The following is a 14,688-nucleotide window of genomic DNA, read 5'->3' on the forward strand; positions in this document are numbered from 1 at the left end:
ATTTAAACTGCAAACAGGATAAAGTGGGATAGTATTAAGAGTGCAATTTGGGTTAGGCCAATCTGAATCCATTCATGTCCAATTCGACTTTAAACCTGAATAAGTAGGTTTTTTTTTTTTAGTTATAACATGTCCGAACCCAACCCAATTTTAACCCATTCATTAATTGGGTTGAGTTGGATTGATCATTTGCCTGTCCAGCCCCAACTCAGCCAGACTAACCAAATCCAATCTAACCAAATTGTAACCCATATTAATTAATGCTCATAGTACACCCAAGTGAGTGAGCCAAATCCAAAAACCAACGCATTTTCTAATACTTTTTTAATAAATTACCCTTTATAATAATTACTTAAGCTTTTAGAGAATAAGAGGCTTTGATTAGATTTGAATCCCATCCAGATCCAAATTGTGGGGATCCTAGGGATCCTCACATCTTAGCCATTCATAGTACATCGCGCGTTCAGAAATCATTTGATTTTTTTTTATTTAAAATTAAACACAAATGGTACCTGACGAAAACTGGCCGCACGATGTACGATGAATGACTAGGATGTAAGGATCCCTACGATCCCCACAAAGAGGACTCGGAGAGGATCCTCATCCACTTTGATTAGTGAGCCCATATTCGTAGTCTCTAAATCCTAAAGCTTTATAGTAGATTGATTTATGAAATTAAAGTTAGCTAGCTTTGATGCTACTTGGCTTAATTTTTTTAGAAATTCTTGGAAACTAAGTTGTTACAAGATTAAACTTAAAAAAGTTGGGCAACCCGAACCCAACCCAAGTAAACCCTAACCCAATTAAACCCGAGCCCAAATGAACCCAAATGAAACCCAACACGAACCCGAGCCCGAAGTGTAAAAGTTAGGTCAGGATTGTGTTAACCTTCCAACCCGTCCAACCCGCCCGAGTTGCACCCTAGATAGGAATTCAGCTGTTATATATTTGAGGAAAGTAAAAAAAAGGAGGAAATTCTCAATCATGCTGTTGTTGTGTAATGACTGAAAGGACTGAAATAAGCAAACAAACCATGCGTATGGAAGCAAAAAACATATCACACACACACGTGTAAATCCTATATGTGTGTGTGTGTATTTAATTATTTCATGCTTTCCAAGATTTATCAATCGAGATGCACTCTATATGCTAGTACTACTTCTTCATGTTGAAGGAAGTTCAGACAGACAGGATAGACGATTAATATGGATTATAGAAAGGCATCATATGGTTATATAAAGGCAATAGGGAATGTAAGGGGCTGAAGGTGTTGACAGAAGAATAGAGAGCACAAAGGATGGAGATGCTGCCTTGTTCTTGCATTTCCTCATCTGTGCTCTCTATCTTCTGTCAGCAAATTCACCTATGCCTCCTCCATCTACAAATATATATATATAGCAACAAAACTTAACAATATTACCACTAATTGCAAGGCAAATGAAAGATAATGAAAGAACTTAAAAGTTGAAAGCCACAATGACAATTTGGGTTGGGAGGGAGAGAGGGAGAGATGGAGAGAGGGGAGAGAGAGCTGAGCTTGGGATGAACTTAAACGACTTCCAATGCCACTATTTATAGGGAAGGAGTAAGGTCTAAGCATGCATGCATGTTGGCATGTCTTATCATGCATGAAGCCGTTTTCTGTGAGATGCATAAACGAATAACATGTTCACCAAATCACGATAATTGTGTGCGTTCCTGATGCCTCACGCAAATCGGGTGTAGTAGTCAAATGATATGGATTCATTCCAAAAGTATTGATTATAATTAATCGTGGAAATACACCCAAAATTTGGGAATTAAAAGTGCTTGTGGCAATGACTAAAATTTTCAAAATAATTCTTGCTTCTTTATGGAAACACACTTGCCAGGTACTTCTTTAAAAAATGCATTCGATTATTTAATCAAAACTTTGTTACAGTACTTTTTACTTAACTAAGTCATTAAGTTTCTGTCCTTATTAAGTATTCGTGGATGCTAACCAAGTCTGGATAGGGGGCATGTATTTACATCTGCATAGAGTAGCACCATGTTGGTGAACTTGTCACCAAAATATTAACGTATGGGTGGCGTCAGGGATTAGGCATGCAGGCATGCAAGTTGCCAGGAAGCATGGAGATTTGGAGACTCCCCGGCCATTCAGGCCTTATCTTAGAATACGTAGTCGTCTCATCTTCAAGGATATTTTGCATGATCAAATATCATTGGGCGGTGAATATCCACCTGTCATTACCCCCATAGCTTCCCCCCAATTATTCGTCTTGTCACCAACTATATTACACTTTGACCTCACTCATTTTCTCAGTGCTAATAGTCTTGTCATATTAATATCAACGTCTCAAGGTTCCCACTCGACTCACTTTCAGTGCGCACAAAGAGTCTTGTTATTGCAAGTTTTAAGGCATACTATCCATCGATTACATTTTAGGCATATCCTTAAGGCTAAGATTCTGCCATTCTATCACACTATATTACATACTTTCTTTGGTCCGGTTCCGTCCATGAACCATATGATCATAATCGTTTGTTCAATTCATTATCGAACAATAAACATTTATTGTCGGACGCATAAGAATCTACCTCAACCAAAAACACGTAGAATAAATTACACGTATTTCATTGTTGATTAGTGTTTTCCCTCATAGTGTATTTTTCGTTATTGCTTATATTATATAGTAAACATAATGTTTGCTTGTCACTATTTTTCGTTATTGCTTATATTATATATAGTAAACATTATGTTTGCTTGTCACAAGAAATATTTGAAATTCAAATAAGCAAACAAGAAATAGTTGAAATTCAAATATAATTTGTAAATACTAAACCCTTAAAAACTCTCAGAAGGGTGAGGGTCATCCAAAAATTAGTGTGAGAGTTATCCAGAAGTTAGGGTGATGAGATGAAGGATGAGGAGGGTTATCCAAAGGAAGAATATGGAATAAAGACAGTCCGCTAGCCGCCGAATTCATACACCTTGGGAACTCTACTTTTCACCGCAAAGAAAGATATTATGCTTTCCGCAATTGGATAGGGAAGGCTTCTCTCCACGTACGGTCACCAATTAATCCTCAAAATTCCATCATTATATATGAGCGCATTTGAAATTTATTTTTTTGTTTGTTTGTCAAGCGTTTGAAGTACTTTGAATTAATGTAATTGAATTTGAAGCAAACACAGCGTAATAGGGATTCTTGTTCATGCATGATATGGAAATGCATGACGTACCAACACTGTTTAGTTTGATTAAACAACTTCCTAAAAATTTGGTGTCACTTAACAAGCTTTTAGTTCTCAAATTTTCAACATATTTAGTTACATATATATAATGGCACTGGTTTATCAATTTAAATTTTAAACGTCCGAGAAGAAATTTTTTTGCTAGTCCTGACCAAGGGCGGAGTAAGGATTTCTTCAAAGGATGAGCTAGCCAAATATATTGCCATAAAATGATGTGATCAAATTCTTTTGTCTACATAAAGTTACATAATCGACCTGAAAATGAAAATTTGTAAGTAATAAAACAAACGATTTTATGGCTTTCCACTAATCAATTTCCAACCAACTTAAATATATATAAAAGTAAAGGTTAAAAAATTGGATCATTGACTCCTGATATATGATCCAATTGGAGTTTTACTTGAACTAAAAATATCATTAGTATTGATCCTTGAACTTACCACTATGTAGAGCAATGATTCTTTTGTGTTACTTTGTTACAACTTAGGCTTGTTTTCGCCCTGTGTGGAAGCATCGTTTCAAAAATGGGTTTATCTTTATTCTAGTCCGTCCGTCCATTTTATTATTCTAAATTGGTCACTTTGTCTTCTTCTTTTTTAAGCATATGACTCTTTGGATTGGATCCATATCTCTTGATCAGGTCCCTCTTTTAGTAACACAGTTGATTTGAGGGTCAAGAAAAGAAAATTTGTTGTGGCAAAATCCTTCATAAACATATTTTTTTTCTTCATACCTCTTATTAATTAAATTTGATAGAGAGTAAGGATTCGTATAAAAATTGATGAGCCGAGTAAGCGAACCAAACCAAGTGAAATGAAACCGCAAAAAACTGAGTTGACCAAAACCTGTCAAACCCGGATTGGAAATCGAACCGAACTATGTAAACCGGTTTCTATCTCGATTTTGTGCTTGAGAAAATTTGTCCACACATAATTGGACCAAAATAGGTATGCTAAGAAGACTAAATTTGTAAATTAAAAACATGGAAGTTGACTATTGAATTATTATTTAAGTATATTTTTTATTGGTAGCATAGTATTTAATTTGTAAATTTAGTCTACCCTAAAATCTAGTATCTTTTTATTTTATTTATTTATTTATTTTTCGCTGAGGCCCCAACTCTCTTGGTTCTAACTTATTTCACCAAGCGCAACCCAACTCTCATAGTTCTAACTTTTGCTGTTGCCCTCTGCCTTTTGCCTTGGGGTTTGGGGTTTTGGCTTGGGGTTTAAGGGGAAGTGACATGAATTTAGGAGACTCATCTTATTTCAACAAAACCCAACCCAACCCAACTTTTCTAGTTCTAACTTTCGTGGATCAACAACGCTTGCCGAAATGCTTAACCGGTTAAACAAGTCATTACGTCAAGAGATAAAAAAAGACTGAATAGACAAAATAAAATAGGAACCCCCAAATAACAAAAATATTCAATAAATATAATATTTGTAGGATGATGATTTTTCTCTAATTTCGACTAAATTAGAATGAGTTGATATACTCATCCTATTACAAAATTCCATAATTTCTATCGAAGGTAACCGATATCAATATATACATCGATATTTTCATAAATTTGAATATCAATATTTCTTGCATATATCGATATTTTAAACACTAGGTATATCAAGTCATACAGATTTAGTACAAATTAGAGAAAAATTTCTTTAAAAAGTTCAAAAGTTCAAACTCTGCAATGGGTTTCGACAAAATTTCCATAGTGAATTGGTAAAGATCGTTGGTATTCATTGATTTCCTCTATCTCGCCAATATAGGTGAAGTTTGCATTTCACCCTTCTTTTCGTATCAATTCTTGATTTTTTTAGATATTTCGATGAAAATGTCAACAATTTCGTAGATATTTTAAACATTGGCAAGGATGAACCTGTAATAGTCTCATAACCCTATTGAAAACTCACTATTAGGAATACAATAGGTCTCTGAATCTATCAACATTAGTTGCAATAAAGTCTCCTACAATCAGTGTTCTAAAAATTAGCCCAGGAGGCACCTAGACGCTAAACAGTCGGCTACCGCAGCGTTATACAACTAGTTGGACACAAAATCGGAAACCATATTAGGCAGATACTGTGCTATCCACACACCGCTTTTTACTTCTCACACACTCCTTGTTAGTTTTTGTCCTTTGATCTTCTTCAATTCATTTGATTCGATAGCTGAAAATTAAAAGGGTGTGTGAGAAATAAAAAGAGTTGTGCAATCCACACAACCCAAAAAAAAAAAAAAATCATTTTCTTACTCTTATTATTTTTGGGTAATATTTTATCCTTTTTAAGTCTACTCGATATTGCCACTTAGTACTACGATCTAGTGTTATTCATCTTCACTTGTATGTGAGAAGTCTTAGGTTCGACTCTCGCTAAAAGGCAAATTTGAACCAAATTATTGCTAACTCATTGTGAGGCTTAGCCCAATCCCTTACCCCTTTAGTATAGATAACATCGTTTGTTAAAAAAAAAAAAAGTCCACTCCATATTTTGTATTTAAAACTCTTACACTACACGTGTATCCTTCTTTATAAAAAAAAATAAAAAAAATAAAAAACATGTTATTCAATATTTATCTGTGATTACATAGTAAATTAAATTAAATTATATAATATATAACAAATAAACTTAAACCCGCATAGTCCGCTTAGGCGCCTAGGTTTTAGGCCCTAACTTGCACCTAATTAGTGCCTAGCGTCTTTTAGAACGTTGCCTACAATATTGTTTTTAATCTTTCATATAATCTATTGTTACAAAACTCTACCAACTTAAGTTATAAAATCATATCGAAATAGTGATTATGTTTACCTCAAAATCTTACATTTATTTTAATCCCCAAGGTAGAGTCACACCCTAAATTTGATTCATATATGTTATTTTGAACTCATACCTCTATTTTCTCTTACTATATATTTGTTTCTTTTCACCAGACTTTTCATCTGTCCAATCTTTTTTTCATTAACTACAAGCACTAGTACAAAAAACACTTTGCACAACGTAGGTCCTTCGTTGCGCAAAGTCAAAAACTGTTGTGTAAAATTAATGCAACGAGCCTTCATCGCGCATCAATCGTCGCGCTAAGGCAGTGACAACAGGGTTTGCGTGACGAAGAAGTAACCTACATCGCACAAAATGGGTTTGCGCGACGTAGATCCTGCGTCATGCAAAATCACTTTGTGCGACGTAAGGACTTGTGTCACATCCCGGCCCGGGGTGGATCACTTCCCGGGCCCGCTCTACCACCGTAGCACGATATTGTCCGCTTTGGACTTACCATTCCCTCACGGTTTTGTTTTTGGGAACTTACGAGCAACTTCCCAGTGGGTCACCCATCATGGGATTGCTCTAGCCCCTTTCTCGCTTAACTTCGGAGTTTCTACGGAACCAGAAGCCAGTGAGCTCCCAAAAGGCCTCGTGCTATGTAGAGATGAGAATATACATATAAGGATCACTTTCCTGGACGATGTAGGATGTCACAACTTGCGTCATGCAAAGTGGTTTTACGCAACGTAGGTTACTTCTTCGTCTTGAAAACCCTTGTTTTTTTTTTTTTTTTTTTTTTGGCAAAAATATTTTTTATTTTATTTTTAATAAATATTGTAATTAAATTCTAAACAATAATTAATAAACCAAGAAAAAAAATATTTAATTATAAAATATATGAAAATATACATACAAGATGTTCAAACAAAAAAAATAAAAAATAAAAAACTACAAGAAGTAGTCTTCTATACATCAGGTTATTGGGTATGTGTATCAGCTAGGAGGTCAAAGGTGTGACAAGAAAAATACAAAAACTAAATTACAAAGGTTTCCAGTTGTAGTTTCTCTATCAGCAGATCGACTGTAAGTTTTATAAAATCTTTAACCAAGCAAAAGTTTCGCTAATATCTCTCCCATGGTGGATGTGTCACCTTTATTATCCATCTTCATCCTAGATTCCTGGACTACATCATCTAGCACTACTTCTTTTCCGCAATCTCATAGGCATTTTCATCAACTATACTCTTTTAGCCTGTAAGAGCAGTTCCACCGTGGTCTTTTGCCGAGTGGACTGGCGATGGAATAGGGCCAGATAGCCCAAGCCACTTGCCCCAGCGTGTGCCAGCCTGAGGGAGAGGCCTGGCATGAGTTGCCAGCCTGAAGGCAATGTGACGTAAGGCTGACGTCGGCCACTTTTTTACTGCCGGAAAATGGCCTGCAAGGGCTGGGTTTCTTTGCCAGATTCTGGAAATGGGGAAAAACAGTATGCATGCATGTCAAACCTTAGTAATTTCCAACTAATTTTCACATGCAAAGAGGCATTTAAGTACCTGGAATGGATTCAAACTGGGCAAGGTTTCAGAGAAATTGTAGGGGGTTAAAGCTTTGGTTTCGAACTAGAAAAACACCACAAATCTTATCTCAAGCAACATTAAGACATAATGAAACAACATTTGCATAGAGGACCTCACCTGGGTTCGAGTTTCAGATCTTGAAGCTCTCGGCTTCAATGGTGGTTTACATCATGATGGTCTGATGACGCATGCAATGGTATAGCTCGGATCCTTTAGTCCAGATATTAAGGTTTCATGGTTTTGGAGTTTGATTTGTTTAATTTTCGAAGAGGAATATGGGTGAGAGCTCTCGAAGCTCTAGAGAGAGTGAGAGTGTCTAGAGCTTAGAGAGAGAGAAAGAGAGGAACTTCAGAAAAATAGAGAGAAGTGAGAAAGATGAGTGGAAAGAAAGGGAATGACGTGAGGGAGTGGAGAGTGCACGGGAAATTCCAAGCAAGTTGCAAAAAATACTATTATTTTATTTACCTATTGTCAGGGCTATTCAAGTGTAGAGGTGGAGATGCAAAAGATAATTACTGTTCACGGTGGATTAAATAGTGGATAGCCCTGGGGGACCTTTCCCATGGTGGAATTGCCCTAAAGGACATGACAAGTTATAATCCTACAATTTTCTATTCAAGTTTATGACTCAAACCAATACCATATTATAAAAGCAGGGAAGAAGGGGTGGGGGTTAAACCTGAAAGGTGCTTCTCTCAAATTGGTAAGTATAGGTGAGGTTTCCTCAATCACCTAAACCTTCCTTCCTCCCTAGTCCAACAAGAACAGCTCCATGTTCATACACAAAACACACATACAAATCAACAAAATTGCAAAAACTTCAGACAATCAACTCGAATTACATCACGAAAAACTTCAGCAAGAACACCTCAATAATTGCTATCTCTACCTGCAAACACATAAGCACATGGATCAGATGACTAAAATATACACAAAAGTATGTCTTTACACTTATATTGTTTCCTACCACCTGCATAAAAAGCATATACTTGCAAGTATGAGTCTCTAACATTCCACATGAAAAACTGATGCGACAAGTAGATCAAATTTTCAGCAAATAGATTTATGAGTCTCAACATTTCACAAGTGATATATTTGCGAGTAGATAACTGATATGTTATACAATTTTGCACAAATGTTGGTAACGATGACCGTTAACAAATAGACTAAAAATTTAGAATCCACTAGAAAAATGCGGGGTTTGAAACCATAATGCAAGGCATGCATAAATAATTTCGACAGAAAGACATGAATTGTTGATGATGGCCTCTAACTTTCTCAGAATTATAAGGTTTGTGTTGTGGAGCTTGGGCATGCATTGGTCTCACAATTTGGGTAGAAAAAAAAGAAGAAAAAAGTAGTACATATACGGTTTACGGAATTCCAAATAAGTAGTACATATACATACACATTGTTCCTAAGCTCGAATTCCAAATCCCGTTTACGGAAACTACAAAATTGAGGAAACAGTAAGTGAATCCACCTTGGTTTCACAAGCAGTGACATCATAGCGAAATAGCCTTCTCTGCATGCGATCCTCCCATTTGTACCATGGAGTGGTAAACAATTTTATACCATAATAATTGTTAACTACAAAAGGAAACAAACAAAGCTGGTGATTCTTTCTTCATCTCCTGTATATCAATTTACCTCCCTCAGAAGCAGTGAGTCAAGAAATGCAACGGGAAGCTCTCTTTTCTCATGTCCGAGCAAACCCGTGTCACCTTCATTCACGTTCAGCTTCTTGAAGGCATACAATGGAAGTTTTGCACCTACGCAAACCGAAAACGGTACACAACCCAGTCATAAACATAAAATCATTTTCTTCAAATCCAAAAAAAAAAAGAAAAAAAAAAAAGAAAGAAGCTTCGCTCCAACCCGTCTAGATCGAGTAACTGACAAATGCCCAGATAAGAAATAACGCCCGAACCCGTCGAAAAACACGAAATCAACAAATGAAGCAATTTCTTGACAACATATCACATAGGGAGGTTTGTTTTGCAAAACACCAATTCAAGTACGTAAAAGATAAAGCACAAAAATTCAAAGTCAAAGTGGAGGACATTTAAACAAATACCTGGAATGCAACATTGGTTAAGGCAGTTGCGGCCACAACCCCCGACGCGGCGGGCACCTTCCAAGGCTTCCATTCTTCTCGGCCCAGGTTGGAAACAACCTTGATTCACCTTCCTCGTCCCCAATCTTCCACATGCATACAGAAAATGGAATTAAAATTCGAAATCTAGAATCGATCCAAAAACTGAAAGTTTTTATTTTGAGAAATCACTTACACTAGGGAACAGCCACAAGGAGAGGATCATTTTTACCTCTTGGTTGAGGTCCAATTCCGGCAGACTTTGCCAGAAATTGCCTGGAATACCCACGGTCACTATTTCTTAGATCTGAAATTGAGAAAATTCGGCTATGAATTTGGAGAAACTAACTTGAGGGTTGGAAAGAGGAAGGGAAGAGGATTCTGGAGGTATGACCGAGAGGGAAGAGAGAGGTCTATGGGAAAGAAAGAAAGTTGGGGTCCAAACTTGGAAAATTAAAAAAAAAAAGCGCCTATTTTTCACTATTGCATCGCTAAAATTATCACAGTTGGAGCGATGTAGGTATACAATTTGACGTCGCGTAAAGTAGTTTTGCACAACACCCACATTAAGGTGTCGCGCAGGTATTTTTTTTTCAAAAAAAAATTATTATAAAAATTAATGAAAATGTGACTTTACTCTTTTCAAATTTAATTTTTTTTTTTTTTTTTTTTTTTACATAAACCCCACAATAATATATTTTTCTAACAAAAACCCACAATAATTTTTTTTTTTTAACATATATATTATTCAATTTTTAAGTGCTATAAGTACAAAATAAATAAATTAAAATCTACTTAGTAAATATATATACCATTGAATTTAATGGGAAACACATTCTACGAAACTAATTTTAACGATCCAACCGTCAAACTTGTTTGTATATACTTCAAGATTACATACGTCAAAAATCGCAAAAAAACAAACATTTGGAGATCAAATAACGGGATAAAACTTTTCGATGGATATAAATGAAAAATCATAATTTAACGGTTATTTTAACTCCGATTTTGATGATTTTTTACAGCTACACTCCTTGACCCTATATGAATACAACAAACTAATTCGATCGTCAATTTAAAATATTTACACAAGTGGATACCATAAAATCTTATGTTATACTTAATGAAATATAAATAAACTCTAAGTGCTAGGGAATCTATCATTTTGATGGGATATGCATTCTACGAAACTGATTTCAACTATCCAACCGTCAAACTTGTTTGATATACTTCGAGACTATGCCAAAAATCACAAAAAACAAACATTCAGATATCAAGTAACGGGACAAAACTTTTCGACATTTATAAATGAAAAATCACAATTTAACGGTTATTTTAACTCCGATTTTGATGATTTTTTACAACTACACTCCTTGACCCTATATGAATACAATGAACTAATTCGATCTTCAATTTAATATATTACACTAGTGGATACCACAAAATTTTATGTTATACTTAATAAAAGTATAAATAAACTCTAAATGTTAGGGAATCTATGGTTTTGATGGGATACGCATTCTACGAAACTAATTTTAATGATCCAACCATCAAACTTGTTTGTATATACTTTGAGATTACATACGTAAAAAATCACAAAAAACAAACATTTAGAGATCAAGTAACGGGACAAAACTTTTTGACGGTTATAAACGAAAAATCACAATTTAATAGTTATTTTAACTTCGATTTTGATGATTTTTTACAACTACACTCCTTGACCCTATATGAATACAACGAATTGATTTGATCATCAATTTAAAATATTTACACAAGTGGATACAACAGAATCTTATGTTATACTTAATGAAAGTATAAATAAACTCTAAGTGTTAGAGAATCCATCGTTTTGATGGGATACGCATTCTACAAAACTAATTTCAACGATCTAACCATCAAACTTGTTTGTATATACTTCGAGATTGCATACGCAAAAAATCGCAAAAAACAAACATTTGGAGATCAAGTAACGAGACAACTTTTCGACGGCTATAAACGAAAAATCACGATTTAACGGTTACTTTAACTCCGATTTTGATGATTTTTTCCAACTACACTCCTTGACCCTATATGAATACAATGAACTAATTCAATCTTCAATTTAATATATTTACAATAGTGGATACCACAAAAATTTATGTTATACTTAACGAAAGTATAAATAAACTCTAAATGTTAGGGAATCCATGGTTTTGATGGGATACACATTATATGAAACTAATTTCAACGATCCAGCCGTCAAACTTGTTTGTATATACTTCGAGATTGCATACGCCAAAAATCACAAAAAACAAACATTCAAAGATTAAGTAAAGGGACAAAACTCTTTGACGGTTGTAAATGAAATTTTGATAATTTTTTACAGCTACACTCCTTGACCCTATATGAATACAACGAACTGATTTGATCGTCAATTTAAAATATTTACACAAGTGGATACACAAAAGAAAAAGGCAACGCAAGAACTCCAAAGGAAAAGCAAAAGGAGAGAAAAAAAAAAAAAAACAAAAAACTTTGCACGACGTAGGTGCACATGCGTATAGCTTTGTGCGGCGCAAGTGCACCTATGTCGCGCAAAGTGTTTTTTTTTCCCCTTTTTCTTATGAACTAATTCGATCATTGATTTAAAACATTTACACTAGTGGATACAACAAAATCTTATGTTATACTTAATGAAAGTATATGTAAACTCCAAGTGTTAGTGAATTTATTGTTTTGATGGGATACACATTTTATGAAACTAGTTTCAACGATCTAATCGTCGAACTTGTTTGTATATGCTTCAAGATCGCATACACCAAAAATCACAAAAAACAACCGTTCCGACGGTTATAAACAAAAAAAATCACGATTTAACAGTTATTTTAACTCCGACTTTGATGATTTTTTTTACAGCTACACTCCTTAACCCTATATGAATACAATGAACTAATTTGATTGTCAATTTAAAACATTTACACAAGTGGATACCACAAAAGAAAAAGGCAATGCAAGAACCCCAAAAGAAAAGCAAAAGGGCAAAAAAAAAAAAAATGTTGTGCGATGTAGGTGCACCTGCGTCGCGCAAAGCTGGGAAAAAAAACGGTAAACCATTCTTGGTTTGGCACCAAAATCTTGCGCGACGTACAAAACGTCATGCAAACGTCCTTTGCGCAACAACACTGTACCCGACGAAGACTAGCGTCGCGCAAAACTATTTTGCGTGACGAATGTGCACCTGCGTTGCTCAAAGACGTTTTGCGCGACGCCAGTCTTCGTCACGCAAAGGCCGTTTGCATGACGTTTTGTGTTTAGTGTCATGTAAACATACTTTGCGCGATGAAATTTGCTGCGTCGAGCAAGTTACCGTTGCACAAACATGTTTTTGTACTAGTAAAGGTTGTTGATAGTTCTTTGCATTATGAAAGCTAGTTTTTGGGCCTAAAATATTGGATTTGGACGAATGTGGGTAATTCACAATAGGGCTTAATCCTTGGCCCAGTGATATCCTTTCAGTGTAGATGGTATTCAAATGTTCAGCTTGCGATGGATTTAGGTTAGTCCTAACAAGAGTGGGACTCTTAGAAAGACAAATTGAAATGGTAATCTGGCTAAGTTCTAATTGAAGTGAAATTATACAATATTAGAATGGGTTATAAGGATTATATTATTCTAAGAGTCAAAACTCATTGCTAATAAGATAAAGAATATATTTAAAGCATAAAATGACTAAGTTCAAAGTCCTAGTTCTAGTCCAAGTGGGCAAAACAGTGTGCAGATTTGTTTTGGCTAGTGATAAGATAACATTGATACTATCCAAAGGGATGCTGAGAAAGCATATGTCTAATAGGACTCTATTTCAGCATACTTAGTGATCATGAAATTTATTGCTATAGATAGAAGTGAGTCTGTAGCGTGAAAAATACCTTCAACTCAACACACAAACGCCACGTGCAAATCTTGCTCTATGCGAACCTCTTATACTCTGAGAAATCACTCTCTCCTAGCTTTGTTAATACATCTTCAGTTTGGATTAGAAGCACTGCGTGACAATCGGCGACATTTTTAGTTTGGATTAACAGCACTAGAGTCAAAGAATCAAGCGATCGAGGAGCATTTTCAGTTTGGAGTAACATCATTACTTCAAGTTCGAGCTGATTACCTATCCAAGTCTCTGACGGCGATGAGTCTTTGATCTTCTCATTGAAAGAGGTCATCGCATTAGCCTTCTCGATGAAGTAAGGTGTTAAGAGGTTACTCAGTATTTGGCACATTGAAAGCTGAACCTTATTTGAACTTAACAGTGGCTAGCAGCCTTGTCTTTAGGGTTTAGGCCAAGGTCAAGACATGTTCTTTCCTCGGTCGTGATCGTTCGTACACAGAAGTCAGCGGAGCGTTTGACACCACCACCACATTCATTTTACTTGCTAACCGAGCTCGGTTGCAAGTTGGTATGCTCGCATCCACCAGAAAACATACTTAGCTTTAAGTTACTCGACCTGCGCACCACATAGGCTTGGTAGTTTTTTTAAGCGTCAACAACTAGTTAATATGTGTTTGGGCGTTGTCAAGATTATTTGAGGTTTTTTTTAGCAATTATTTGAGGTTTTTGATTAATTTCTATTTACTTGAAGGAAAAAAGATTAAATTACATGAGTTACTTTCTTTGCATTTTATAATGAATTTCCTTTTGTGTGTAGGTCTGTTAGTGATTGTGACAAGTAATTCCTTGCTGTAAAGGTGGATGGATGTTTGATCACTAATTCACTAGAACATGATTTCTTTGGGTGTAATGTTAGGTGGGAAGTTAGGCTCCTACATTTCCTATAAATACAAGGCTTATGGAAAACACGAAATACACATAAGCCACACGACATAAATTGTAAAGGAAGGAAAAGGAGAGAAAAGAGAGGAAGAAGAGATGAGAGAATAGAAAAAAGAGTTATCTTTGTACTCCTATTATTCTAGATTATTAATGAAAGTACCATTGCTGCCTCGAGAATGTACTCTAATCACATTGATTGTAGAGGAACCT

At 35.5% G+C, this 14,688-nt stretch overlaps 1 long non-coding RNA gene across 2 annotated transcripts; it reads right to left on the bottom strand.

The window, feature by feature from the left end:
* Positions 1–8,284: 8,284 nt before the first annotated feature.
* On the bottom strand, positions 8,285–10,093 carry LOC125469220. 2 transcript variants are annotated; one of them, XR_007251575.1, is made up of 4 exons: positions 9,907–10,093; positions 9,657–9,781; positions 9,063–9,351; positions 8,285–8,468 (listed from the first exon to the last, which is right to left on the bottom strand). It is a non-coding gene; the product is annotated as an uncharacterized LOC125469220 (long non-coding RNA). The 2 variants fall into 2 exon arrangements; XR_007251574.1 differs by lacking the exon at positions 8,285–8,468 and having other exon boundaries at positions 8,918–9,351.
* Positions 10,094–14,688: the final 4,595 nt, after the last annotated feature.

Source organism: the organism of the source record quoted next, unplaced genomic scaffold (assembly GCF_019419815.1).
Source record: "Pyrus x bretschneideri cultivar Hongxiangsu unplaced genomic scaffold, Pyrus_bretschneideri_v1 Contig41, whole genome shotgun sequence".
NCBI classification, from domain to species: Eukaryota; Viridiplantae; Streptophyta; class Magnoliopsida; order Rosales; family Rosaceae; genus Pyrus; species Pyrus x bretschneideri.